Source organism: Mesocricetus auratus, unplaced genomic scaffold, assembly GCF_017639785.1.
Source record: "Mesocricetus auratus isolate SY011 unplaced genomic scaffold, BCM_Maur_2.0 Super-Scaffold_6731, whole genome shotgun sequence".
NCBI classification, from domain to species: Eukaryota; Metazoa; Chordata; class Mammalia; order Rodentia; family Cricetidae; genus Mesocricetus; species Mesocricetus auratus.
The window spans coordinates 12,544,278-12,557,720 of NW_024429185.1; the positions used below are offsets into that span (position 1 = coordinate 12,544,278).

The 13,443-nt window shown below is 41.1% G+C and overlaps 1 pseudogene; it reads right to left on the minus strand.

The window, feature by feature from the left end:
* Positions 1-3,985: 3,985 nt before the first annotated feature.
* On the minus strand, positions 3,986-7,659 carry LOC110341854 (annotated as a pseudogene).
* Positions 7,660-13,443: the final 5,784 nt, after the last annotated feature.

Sequence of the window (13,443 nt, forward strand, 5' to 3'; positions counted from 1 at the left end):
TGATGTGGATGCTGTGGATCTGAACTCTTAAACTCTTACTTCACTTCAATAGAGATGAACACTTCTGAGGTTAAAAGAACTCATCTATGTCTGGCTTGTTAGAGCCCAGGACCACTGTGTGATTCTGAGTCTCTGTGTGAGGACTTCTCATGATTCAGTGGCAAATGCTGAGTTGTTAATATTCATGTTTGTTTGGAAAGAAATTTGGCTTTTCTTGGATTCCAAGCTCACTTTCTGATTATCATGTCTGATAATCTTGTCAGCCCCCCCAGACTTGTAGCTTGCTTTCAAAGGGAATGCAGTAGATCATGCTAAGAGGAATATATTAAATGTACATGTTAGCAACACTTTAGCCTTTATAGTCTTACAAAAGCATATTTTATATGTGAACTTAAAAAGAAACATGGCATCATGAACTTGAACTCAGAACTGTGCAATGTGTGCAATGTTGAAGTGAGCTGTTGCTTGGACTGCTTTCTGGTTCTCTCCATCTCTCTTTCATGCATGGGGAGTCAGACTAGGGCTTTGATAAGGTCAGGCAAATACTCCCAAAATTTAAAAAATTGAGACATTGTTTCCCTGACTTGCCTAGGCTGGACTTGAACTAGATATGTAACCCATACAAGCTTTAAACTTGAGCCCCTCTGTCTCCCCAAGCTACAAAGTAGCTAGAAGGACTCTGTCCACCATCACAATTGGCTAGAGATCTTCTTTAAATCGTTAACGACTTTTTGAGGTTTGGTCTTCGTTTGCCTTAACTCAAGCATTCTCAGGGCCAGGCTGTGTGGTATAGCTACACTTCATGGAGGAAGTGAATTTCACAGTCTCCAGACTGAATCCACTGAATCCAAATAAAACTGAATGAAATGTTTTTAATCACCTGTCAAATCTGCTTAACTGTCTCACAAGCTTTGTTCACTGACTTTCAAGATTTTTACAAAGTTAGGTTTTACTAATGTATATTCGTATGTATTTGATCTATACTGTTATATTTGAATATTATCAAATAGAAATGTTGTTATATATAACCAAAGACTACAGTGCTGACCCATTTCATGCTATAATCCTGTAGGAAATTCCAAAGTTGTTTAACAAGTAGGTGACATGTACATTCTCATTGTAAAGTATTGAGACAATGTGAGACATGTAGAATGAGTCACAAAAGTCTTCCTTTGTCACCATTCCAGTAGGTTTTGTAATCATTTCCAGACCATGATGACATTAGCATAGCATCCATTTTGGCCTGTGTACACGTGAGTTTAGGTACCTGTGTGTGCAGACACCCATGTTTACCATATTTATTTCCTCATTTATTTGAAAGAGTGAGAGTCCCGGTCTGTTTTGTGTGGCTCTAAGAGTACTTGAAGTTGAATATCTTACAAAGAAGGAAGGAAAGAGGTTTACTTAGTTCATAAAAAAAAATGTGTGTGAGAAACAAGTCTTCAAGAGCTCAGATGGGGAGAGAAAGGAAGCAGGAAAACCAGAAAGGGCCTGGCTCCCTTCATGTTCTTCTCTGAGCCACATGTTCTTGTGGAACTACACCATTTCTGTGAGACTTGACACAGCCGAAGAGGCCAACATTAACATCTCCACCAGCTTTCAATACCACACTGAGGCCAAGCTTCCAGCATGCATTCATCTGGGTTTAGGGAGACACATTCAAGCACTATCCAAACCAGACATCTGGGCTGTGCTCCTTGTTTTTTGACTGAGGCTATGCTCCTCATAGAATGAAATAGCAAATTATACTGAAAAACAGTTACGAGCTTTGGAGTATAGATATCATTTCACAAGAACAGACTGAAAACCCATCCCTTCCTCTCACAAGCTGTGCTGCTTGTGACATTGGTGCTATTGAGAGGAAACAAATCAGCTTTGGAATAGCCAAATGTTTTAGGTTAGCACGGAATCAGTCAGTCAAGAATGTAAGCTCACCATTAGTGAATGTCACTACCAGGGGAAAATGAGGAACTTCAGAGCAAAGCCCCGGAGCTCTGCTGCATTCCTAAGGGAAACTAAGTTCTCCCCACCTCTGAGCAAGGAGGACACACCCAAGCTACATGAAGTAGGAAGAAAAAGTAACTTCCCATGGACGGCAAGTTTGGAGTGATGGGGGAGGACAGGAAGACATGAACGGCCAGGTGAGAGCCTAGAAATCATCCCCAGGAAACAGTAACCGACAGAGGAAGGTGTCATGTTTGGGATAGGAAGTGTTCCCCTCAAAGGCTTGGCGTCTAGCTGATGAGTTTTGAGGAAGGCTTTGGCTCCTGAGGGTTACCCCACTGTTGGCATTATTATGACATCATATTGTTATTATGGTGGCAATTCCAAAATAAGAGGGGAAGCCAGGCACTAGTGACCCACGCCTTTAATCCCAGCCCTCGGGAGACAGAGGCAGGCAGATCTCTGTGGGTTCCAGGCCAGCCTAGTCTACAAGAGCTAATTCCAGGACAGCCAGGGCTACACAGAGAAACTCTGTCTCTGAAGGAAAAAATAAAAAAATAAAACAACAACAACAATAACAACTACAGCAACAATAACAACAAAACCCAAACAAAAAAGAGAGAAAATAAGAGGGGAGACCTTATCAGTGGACATGGATTGTATTGGGCTCCAGCCCCTCCCTCCCTGATGCACTCTCTCTGCTTCCTGCCTCTATGAGGTGAGCAGCCTTCCCTCCCAGACCCTTCCTCCCCGATGGTTCTGCTGTATAATAGGTCTGAAAGCAGTGGAGCCAGCTCACCACAGATGGAAACATCTGAAACCTCGATCCCAAATAAATCTTTAGACTTCCAGTGGTCTCCATTAGGTATTTGTCACACTGACAAAAAACGAACCAGAAGGGACGGGAAAGAAAAACAGTTAAAATCACCACAACACCCCACAACCTGTATAGATACTTTCTCATTTAGCACTGAAAACACTTGATGTAATAAGTGGTATTTTGTCTGTTTTTTTAGAAGAGGAAACAGATGCAGACATACGTTTCACAATCTGTCCCGTTTTCTTAGCCCACATTGTGTGTGTGTGTATATGTGTGTGTGTGTGTGTTTGTGTGTGTGTGTGTGAAAATCTTGTAGGTGAGAGAACTCCCCAAATATGTCACATAGACTGAAAACGAACAATTCTTCCTGTGGTAGATGGTAAGGAAGACCGTAGGGTTCATATGCCACATCAAAACAAAACAGTCACCCATCGAATTACCAAGATGCTGACCGATTGCTGCTTTCCTTATCCAGGCATCCTTTCCTATGTAGGAATGGCCTTCAATTTAAACTTTTCTTTATCGGACTTATGAAGTCTTTATTTCTTTCGTGACCATGGCTTCCACATTCATGCGTTAACTATTTCGTCAAGGCTGGCCTTTGCCTAGGCTGCTAGGTGCTTGGCTTCTTTTGAAATACTCCTGCCATGTCACTTGACACAATCTCTCATCCTAAAAAGAGAAAAGATAGGATTTACCAGTGTTCAAACAGGCTCTTCCATTTTTCAAAGAGACAGATGATTTAAATGATCTGGAGGGATTATAAATTTTTGTTTAGCTCTTCTGTATAACTCTGAAGTGGCAATATAATTCAGAGTTGATGGGAATTTCAGGCTCAAAGTCGCCACAGAGATTTATAGAATATAGAACCTATTTGTTTCTTTGGTGAATTAGCCATTTCTGTTTTTTTCCTTCCCTGCTTTATCCCTCCTGAATTTATTGCAAGCATCTGTCTATGCTTGGCCTATAATCCATTGCCATGTATGTTGCAAATAATTCCTCCACATTGTTCTTAACTTTGCTATCGAAATATTGCCATTTTTACCTTTAATTTTTAATGTTGGAATTTATCGTGTTGTAATATAGGAGTCTAGCATTCTTTTCTCTTCTGAGCAGTTCAGTTTTCCCAGCATCGTTTACTGAATAACTCATTGTGTTGGATTGGTTATGTCTATGGCCCCAATTTGCTTAATTTTGGTCCTTTGGGGCTATACTCCCTGACTAATTGGGCCTACTGTTTTGTCTGGGGGTGAGATCATATGTGATTGCTAATTCATTTCTTGTCACTTTCCCACAGAGGACTCCACAAGTTTCAGTGCCTTTGGTGGTATTGTCAGTGGCAAGCTGGAGATTGTGTAGCACCACAATGTGGTACAGGCCTTTGGTAGTAGGGACATTTCCTATGACACTGAGTGTTCTGTTTCAGGGACCTGCCCACCAAGGATGGCCTAGCTGGCCTCATGCTTGTGTTCTGAAGTCTGAGTGGATGTGAAGGGTGAGGTGGGGACCACATGTCTGCATGGCATTTCCGGGTCAGGCTGCAGAGGCCTGCACAGGCCAGAGTCTGCCTTCCTGAACACTTGGACAGTCTTTAGCTGCTCTTTTTCAAGCTCTTACTTCTGGATCATCTCCCCTCAGGCATGCAATTGCTCCTGCATTAGGTGTTGCGGCTGGGCAACTCATTGTCTTTTTCCAACTTTTATAAGAAGGTGGTGTTCTGACAAGTCCCTCCTCCTTTTTCTTTCGTTCTTTATACTGCATGCAGTCTTTGGTATGCTTTTCAAGAGTTCAGTCTTACATTATTCTGCTTTAAGGAAAGCAACGTGTCTATGGCCATACCACCTTGAATGCACCCAATCTCATTCTTTAATTTTTTTGACCACTTCTTTCTTTTCAAGAACGGTAGCTGATTTGTCATCTCTTAGTTTTGGAAGTTTTTCAATGAGCACTGTGATATACTTGTTGTAGAGAATATACGAATGTTCAATGTTGCCTTCTTTAGAGTAAATACATGCCATGTGCGTGATCTCAACACCAGAACAAAAGTAGCAATGGGGTGGAATGTCTGTTCAATTCACTGTGCTCCCAAGTGGGGAGAGATTCCTTACCCCATCTCAGGGTGGGGGACTGACATGCTGACAAGGTGAGACATTGGGCCAATGATGTCTTTCCTGAAGGATGGCAGTTAGAGCTCCCAGAAATGTTTTATTTTTCAGTGATAGATTGTGGGGAGCCGCCCCCACATTCTCCGTTACAAGATGGTGCTGACGCCCGTTGTCAGTTGGAGTAAACAACCTTGGTGCGCATGTGCCTGCTACTTTTCCATCCCTTACTCTCTGCCTCTCACGTGGCATCATATAGGATGACGAGCAGGAGCCAGTCAGGAGATGACACGTCCGAGGCGGGGACTGCTGAGCTATATAAAGGTTGGGCTTTTCACTCCCCGGGTCTCCGCTCTGTAAGCTTATGCTCTCCCTCTCAAGATGCATTAAAGCTGTTCTGCAGAAGGATCCTAAGTGTGCCGCGTCGTTCTTGCTGGTGAGACGGTAGCGCGGGACAATAGATGTGTCTCTTTAAGTACATTTATATTTCCAAGAATAAAAAAGGGACAAGAATCACCCTTAGATGCTCTTGAACACTCAACCATCTCTACTTTCTTGCAGGGCTAATATCTTGTGTTCATGTATTGTTTACATGATTACTGATGAATGAATATTGACTCGTCATTAGTAGCTAAGTCCTAGGGTTTTCTATGTGTTCCTTCTGTGCTGCACAGTTCTCTGAGTTCTTGAAACAACAATGTCATGAATTCCCCCACAGCAATGTTTTACAGAGTAGTTTCACTGACTCATATTCCCCATACTCCACATGCTCACCCTCCTTCTGTGTGTCCCTCACCTCCCCACACCTAGCCACCAGAAACCATGGACAGGTTTTTAAGTTTTTTATTACTATTTTTGTATAGTCTTTTTAGTTTTACCTGTCTCAGAAGGTCATATGGGTTGAGTCATAGTCTATATTTTCTTTATGGATTTTCTTCCCCAGGTGCTTAGAAATTATGTATAAATTATGATAATAAGCAAAATTTTCTATACTTAGCGGACAGTTGCATGCATAAACAGTCATATCAGCACACATTTTCTTCTTTTTTATTAATAATTTTTTCCATCCTGACCCCCGTTTCCTCTCCCTCTTTTCCTCCTGTTCCCTCCCCTCTGCTTCCCCCATCCACTCCTCCTTTGTTTCTGTTCAGAAAGGGGCAGGCCACCCAGGGGTGTCAACAAAGCACGTTGGCACACATTTTTGAGCAAAGTGTAAGTTAAGCTCTGTCTGAGGCTCCCTTGTCACTACAAAGCTGAGAGTTTGGAGCCTTCCATCTTCATCTGTTTCCTCAATGTCCAGGTTTAGTTGTTGTGTTGATCTGAATATTTGCATCTGGTTTGAAGAAGCGTTGTTTAGTCATGCTCTCTTCCAGTCAGGGCATCTCTGTAACAACTGCTTAAACATGGCAAGAGTGCCTTCACTTGTCCTGATCATTTGGTTTCCCGGGTCCTTGTCCTTTACCACGTCTTCCCCTCTCTTCCTGAGGTCTTTATTCTGATTAATTTGTAATTTCCTCAGATGCTTCGAGGAATAGTTTTTTTAAATTAATGAGTGTAGAGGTGACAGACTCTCTGGATTCTGCAATGCTGAAGTGGAACTTTAATTTTCAATATATATTTTTTATTATTTCTTTGAGAATTTTATATAATGCATTGTGATCACATTTATTTCTGTTCCCCCAACTCTTTTCCCATCTAATCCCTTTCTTGCCCCTCCCAACCTTTTGTTCCCTTTTTCTTCTTCTTCTTTTTTTTTTTAAATAACCACCAAGTCCAGTTTTTGCTGCCCATTCAATCGTAGGTTTGAGGACATCCACAGAAGCTTTCATTTGCCAGGGGCCACAACCTTAAAGAAAACCCGACTCTCCCTTAACCAGAAGCCACCAGCTGTCATTAACCCCTCAGTTAGGTGACTCATGAGCCCCTCCTTCTTCTGTACTCCATGCTGACTGGCTTGTTCCTATGCATGTCTTGTGCAGGCAACCAAAGCTACTGTGAGTTTATGACTGAGATTGTCCTGCCATGTTCAGAATATGCTGTTTTGCTTAAGTAATCCTAGACCCCTGGCTCCTACAATCCGTGTGTCCCCTCTTCGGTGATGGTCCCTGAGCCTCGTGGGGGGACTGATGTAGATTTCCCATTTGTGGCTGAGCACTCCACTGATACGAAGCAGACATACTTTTGGTCCTGGCTGGCAGAAGTAGGTCAGTGGGGCAGCTTTCCAAGACAACACCTGCTTCTGGCTCCACTGGGTGATCTCAGCTCTATTTTCCCATCCGTGGCTGTAAGGAAAAAGCCTCTGACTTAAGGTCCTACCCACAAAATTGCACTGTTCCGGCCATCATGTCATTTCTGCCGTGGTGGACTGAGACCCTCTGAAACCTGAGCTAACTTCGTTGTCCCTTGTGTTAAGTTGTTTCTGGTGGCATTCTGGTAAGTGGTGAGAAAAGGAACAAATACAGGAACCTTAATTTTTTTATTTATCTTTTGAATTAACCCCTTTTGTGAGGATTTGGCAAGGCATGTACCTTTTTTTCTATTAATGTTTCTATTAATACTTCAGGCTTGCTTTTGTTTTTGAGTCTTTACACTCAAATTTGAGTGTGAAACTCTCCCTCCTTCCCATGATTAGGCCACTATTCCCATTTATCAAATCCTTCTCTAACAACTGCACCTTAAACACCACAAATCATTGTCATTATCTGTCTCATTTCCTCGTCTGCTTCAGCTTCTAAAGCAATCATCTAATTTTGTACATGTGTATTGTCTTCCTCCTCTTACCAGAACACGCATTCCATGAGGCACCTTGGCTATTCGACAGTCATTTCTTTCTCTCTTCTAATAAAACTATCACACAGGAGGAGCTGAATTAATGATGGAAAAATATTAAAAAATTTACTATTTCTAGAATTTTCCAAAAGATTTCCATATGATCAATTCTTTGATTTTATAAACTTTCCAACACTGTCATTGGTAGTTTGTGTGTGCCTCAAGACTCTTGATAAGAAGAAAGTATACACACGCACGCGCGCACGCGCGCGCGCGCGCGCACACACACACACACACACACACACACATATATATATATGGGGTGGGGGTGCAAGCATACAGAATGAATTTACTGGAATTCTAGCATATAGAAGAGTTGAATTGGTCAGAGACTTGACAAAGTTCATAAAATCCCTGCAGTGTTGGATAGAACTTTTCTGTTTCATAACATTTCAATTATCTGAAACATTATCTGGTTCTTATTTCTGTTTACTGCCTAGTCACAGGCAAAGAGTATTGAATGTTGTTTTAATTGTGTCTTGTAGATGTGATTTCACAGATAACAAGATTACCACTGCTCATGGATCTGTTTTCTTGGACATTGAGCTTAACATGATTTGGTTTGGCCAGTATCCCCAGGCTTTGGTGATGGCCACTGTCCTTGAAATCTAACCCTAATTTTAAGGCCATTTTCTTTGCATGAGGTGAAGTTTAGAAGCGTGGATTCCTCACACTGGTTTTCCTTTACTATACCATTAATTGTTTAAAGAAATGGAGCTGGAATTATAAGCTATTTTGATTCACATTTTGAGATTTGTTCCATTGGCACATAGTGGGCACAGAAAGCAAAATTTTGAGTATTTGGTAATGAGTCTATTTTAACTTCTAGCATAGAAGGGTAACCCAAAAGCCATGGAAATTATGCTCTAGCAGAAACTTCAAAATTAGTAAAATAATTATATGAATAAATATAAAATGGTGTCAAAGTGACGATCTACCCAGAATGGCAAATTATATGTGGGGCCTAGAGGATGCTTGGTTGGTAAAGTGTTTGCTGTGAGGTCCCGAGGACCTGAGTTCAATCTTCAGAACCCACATGAAAAAGATGGGTTTAGTGGTTTGTGCTTGTGATCCCAGTACTGGGGAGACGGAGACAAGTAGGATTCCAAGGATCCAGCGGATGGCTGGCCTAGTAGAATGATGAGTTCCAAGCCTAGGAGGGTTTGATCTCCAATAGACATATTTTCACAGCAGGTTCACACACACACACACACACACACACACACACACACACACACATCACATGTGCATTGTAAGATGTTTATAGTTAAATAATGTTGGTGTACAGGAGTGTTGGTGTGCAGAAATTATTTATAGTATTCTTAAATTTTCTGGAAACATAAATTATATCAAAATGTAAAATTATTTCTCAAGGTTTCCAACTATTGTGTGAGGTACCTCTATGAGACATAATTCTCAGGAGAATTAATTTCCATCTGACAATAAAATGAGAGAAAATCCATATTAAATAAAACCTCATGTTAAAACAGACATGCAAACAACTCCTTTTTTTCTGTTTTAAAGGAAATTATATGAAATTCGTATGAGTAGTCCAGGGAATGTGGTAAAAAGTGAAAGTCACTCATAACTTAAAAAATGTATCATCTATCTATCTATCTATCTATCTATCTATCTATCTATCTATCATCTATCATTTATAGATGTGCATGTGTGTCCCATGACCTGCATGGTCAGAACACAACCTGCTGGAGTCACTTCTCACTCTACCATGTGAGTCCTGGGGATCTAACTCAGTCTTAACACCTTTAGTGTTGAGCCATCTCGCTGGTCCATTCATAACTTTTCAGTGCTAGTCAAAGTTAACCTTTTGACAACCTTCCTATCATCTGTGTCTGTTTTTCATTCAATGGTGGGAATTACCTGTGCATAACAAGCTAACACAAGGCTTAAGTGCTTAACATAATAAGCAGTTATCATGTGACACAGATTCTGAGAATGAGAAGCTGAGGAGATTTAGCCCAGCATTCTGGGTGGAGATTTCTTACAAGGTTGTCCTGGTGATGTTAGGGGCTTGAGAAATAGCCTTCAACTTCATTCTTGTGGCTATTGACAGAGACTGCAGTTCTTGACCAGGCTTGTGTCTCTATAGAGTTGCTCATATGACAACTGACCTTCCCTTAAAGAGAATGGACACAGGATGGAGGGATTGAGGGAGAAAGAGAAGGGAGGAAGGAGGTAAACAGTCTTTCAATATAGAAGCTATGGTCATTTTTATAAAAATATCAAAAGTGCCCTTATGGGGTGCTATACTGGTCAGGCTGACTAAATGTGCAAATTACATGTGCTAATGCCATGGAGGAATTATGAACCATCTTCAAGGTTATCTAGCCCATAACACTTTAGCATGGACATTTTACCATATTGTAAAAAAGGTTCTATAGTGACTTCAATGGCCACATTATATTATTGTAGGTCTTAAAATTCAAGTGCATAAGGATACTATACAACTGTTAGGTTATTTAATTTAGCAAAAATGGTGGAATGTATCAAGTCATCCAAGTCAATGCTACTTTTTCAAAGTTCCTACTTAGGAACCTATGAATTTATTCTGATGATGTCAGGCTGTTGTTACAAATGTACGGAAAATCTTCTGAGATTAGGGTTGGATGCTGTACATCATTCTTATCAATAAATTCAAAGACACTGCAAGGCAATTATGCTAGTCAACAGAACACCTGCCTATTCTTGCTTTTCTGTTTTTCAGATTGCATTACCAAACCAGATATAGTAGTCAAAATTGTGGTTTTGATATGCAGCTATGGCTTAACAAAATAATATACTTTAACAAACAAATTGCTATTATATGACCCAACTACCTATGAAGGAACTTTGGAGGCTGCAGCTCTTGAATCTATAATTGAATGGGCCCTCCCTTTAGTCCTCAGTAACAGCCAAGCCATACTCTTAGTGAATATCCTGAAGTATTCCTTCCTGCAGTATAGGTCTTAGAGGAAGTCCTATACTGGAAGTTGATGAGTTACGTGGTAGATAAAAACACTTGACACCAAGCCAGAGGACTGAGTTAGATTCCTGGGAGCCACATGGTGGAAAGAAAGAGAGAGAACTGATTTCTACAAGCTGTCCTCTGACCTCCACACAATCCCTGTGTTAGTCTTCAGGCATCTGCACTGGCCTGCCCTTAGGATTCTGACAGGATATGCCCTCAGCTGCACCAAGAGCACCACCTGTGCACATTTACTACGTTCCCTTTTAAAAGGGCCCTGCCTACCTCTCATCCTCTTCTCTTTCTTTCTCTCCCTCTGTCAGTATTTCTCTCTGTGTGTCTCTCTCTTTCCTCTTTCCTGCTGCTCCTGTCGCTCTCCCCTCCCTCTTCCCTTTTTTATGATCACTTTCTCTAATAATAATAATAACAATAATAATAAAAACCCTCCACTTGAACTCTGTCACATGGCATCTTTCTCTCTCATGGCACTTTTTAAAATTACAACACCTATGACACACATGCACCCTTCCAGAATAAATAAATTACGTTAAAATGTAAAAAAAATGAAGTCCTATGTTGGCAGAAATTGCACATGCTGGATAGATCATATATACATGGCCCTTAATTTTTCTGGAAAAAGTAAATGGTGGCTTGTGAAGATATTTTATTTGATCAAGTTTCCCATGGTGCCTGGGACACATCTGGAGCTTAATCCCTGTTTGCTGAATTGAAAGCACATTAAAATTATGATGCTGTGAAGAATAGCAATTAAACTAATAGGAAGTAACTGGGTCTCTTAATCTAATAAAATGTTACTTGTATATCAGGCTTTCTCCCTCAAGTCTATGTTGATGACATCATAGAATTGTTTCTTTTTCTGAGACTCCTGTGTAAGTCTTTGAAGTAGACAGCATAGGGAAAAACATGGACGTTTCCCTGTCTCTAAATTCCCCCAAACGAGAAGCAATGACCGCCCAGCAAATACACTATCCTTGGTCTCATCAGAAGCATCCTAGAGGTATCTTTGCATGCCAACTTTGCTCAGAGCCATAGTAGGTTTGCTTATACCCTCCTTGAACTGAAAACAATCACAATTATTGGTTTTCTTTCTGACTTCCAAAAAGACATGTGTGCTCAATATATGCAATCATAGTCTTTGGAAACAACTGCTTAGGGAATGGGATGAAGGAGTGGGGAAATAAACAAACCGTTCTCACCCCAGAGAGCAAATGTTATATTAGCAGTTCTACTTTGGAGGTGGAAAACAATTCAATTGTAAGGCTGGCATAAATATTATGCCCATCATTCACTCACTTCCTTACACAAGAGGCAGAAAATTCCAGTTTCATGCCAAGCCCTCCAACCAAGACATAGCAGGACATTTTCCTTCACCTAATTTCTTCCAGTTTTATCATAACAATTTAATTTCTAATAAGAATGAGAAGCAGCTAATAATGTTCACAAATTGTCATGAGAGGAACAGAATTCTCTCTATAATGGTTGGAATCACTGGGTGCCTAGAGCCATCTGAGACGCATGTATTTGATGAGACTCCATTGAGACAGTGGGGGACTAATCCTCTCCATGCAAATGAGTACTTCCTGTCAAGGGCATATTCAGTCTGCACTTGGTTCTTCCTCTCCTAATATAATTTCATGCTTACACACACAGACACACACACACACACACACACACACACACACACACACAATCTATCTGTCTATCTATCTATCTATCTATCTATCTATCTATCTATCTATCTATATCTATCTATCTACTATCTATCCTCCCCCTTTCACACAAAACATATTTTTAAAGGTTTATTTATTTCTACTTTATGTGTATGGGAGTTTGCCTTGCCCCATGAACCAAGTACCCACAGAGGCCCATGGAACTGGAGTTACTGATGGTGGTTAGTCACCACATAGGTGCTGGGAATTGAACCCTAGAGTGTCTGGAAGAGAAACCAGTGCTCTTAGGCCTTGTGTCATCTCTCTACCCCCAACATATTTTACTTAACCAGCTGAAAGTAATGTGTGCACACTGACCCTTGTTACAAATCATTTCCTAGTGCATGTTACTGTTCACCATAACAAAGATGTTTGGCATCCCCTTCTCTTCTCATGACACAGTGCTCAAGGTGAGAGCACCACAGTGTTTTAACCCATAGATTCCATTAAACTTTGTCAGTTGTATAATAACTTTTGTCACCTAATTTCAAACCAAGGGTAGCATGTTGAAGTTAGTTTTCGGGCCTCTTTTAACCCTCATTTAATGTGGAGACATTGCTCTTTCATTCTTTCTCTTATGATCTTGCCCATGTTGAAGGACCCTCTGTAAACTACCTTCCTCTTGGTTTGTTTTCTGCTAGGGCTGTACAAACCCTCCTTTGTGTGACGGGCCAGGAGGTTCATGAGATTGGCTTGTTCTAATGCCAGGAATGGTCACTTTGACCAGTCTTTTGGAGCTCCTACCTCCTGTTCTGTGCTGTGAGGCAACATAACACATTCTGAGACTCTGGGTCACACAGAGGAAGGCTGCTCTGCACTGGTAACTCTCCATTTGTTCCCACCCAAGATCTGCCCTCTTCCCTTCCTTCTTAACACCACGCTCTCATCCCTAGGGATCACACACCAGAACTTCTGAGTAGACTCAGTGAATAATTAACACAACAGGAGATCAAAGTATCAGAGGAGAATAAGTTCGGGTAATTTGGTCCCCTGAAAACACCTTCTGCTTTTCCTTGACCCTGAGGCATATGGATCTTCTTGGCCACAGCTCTC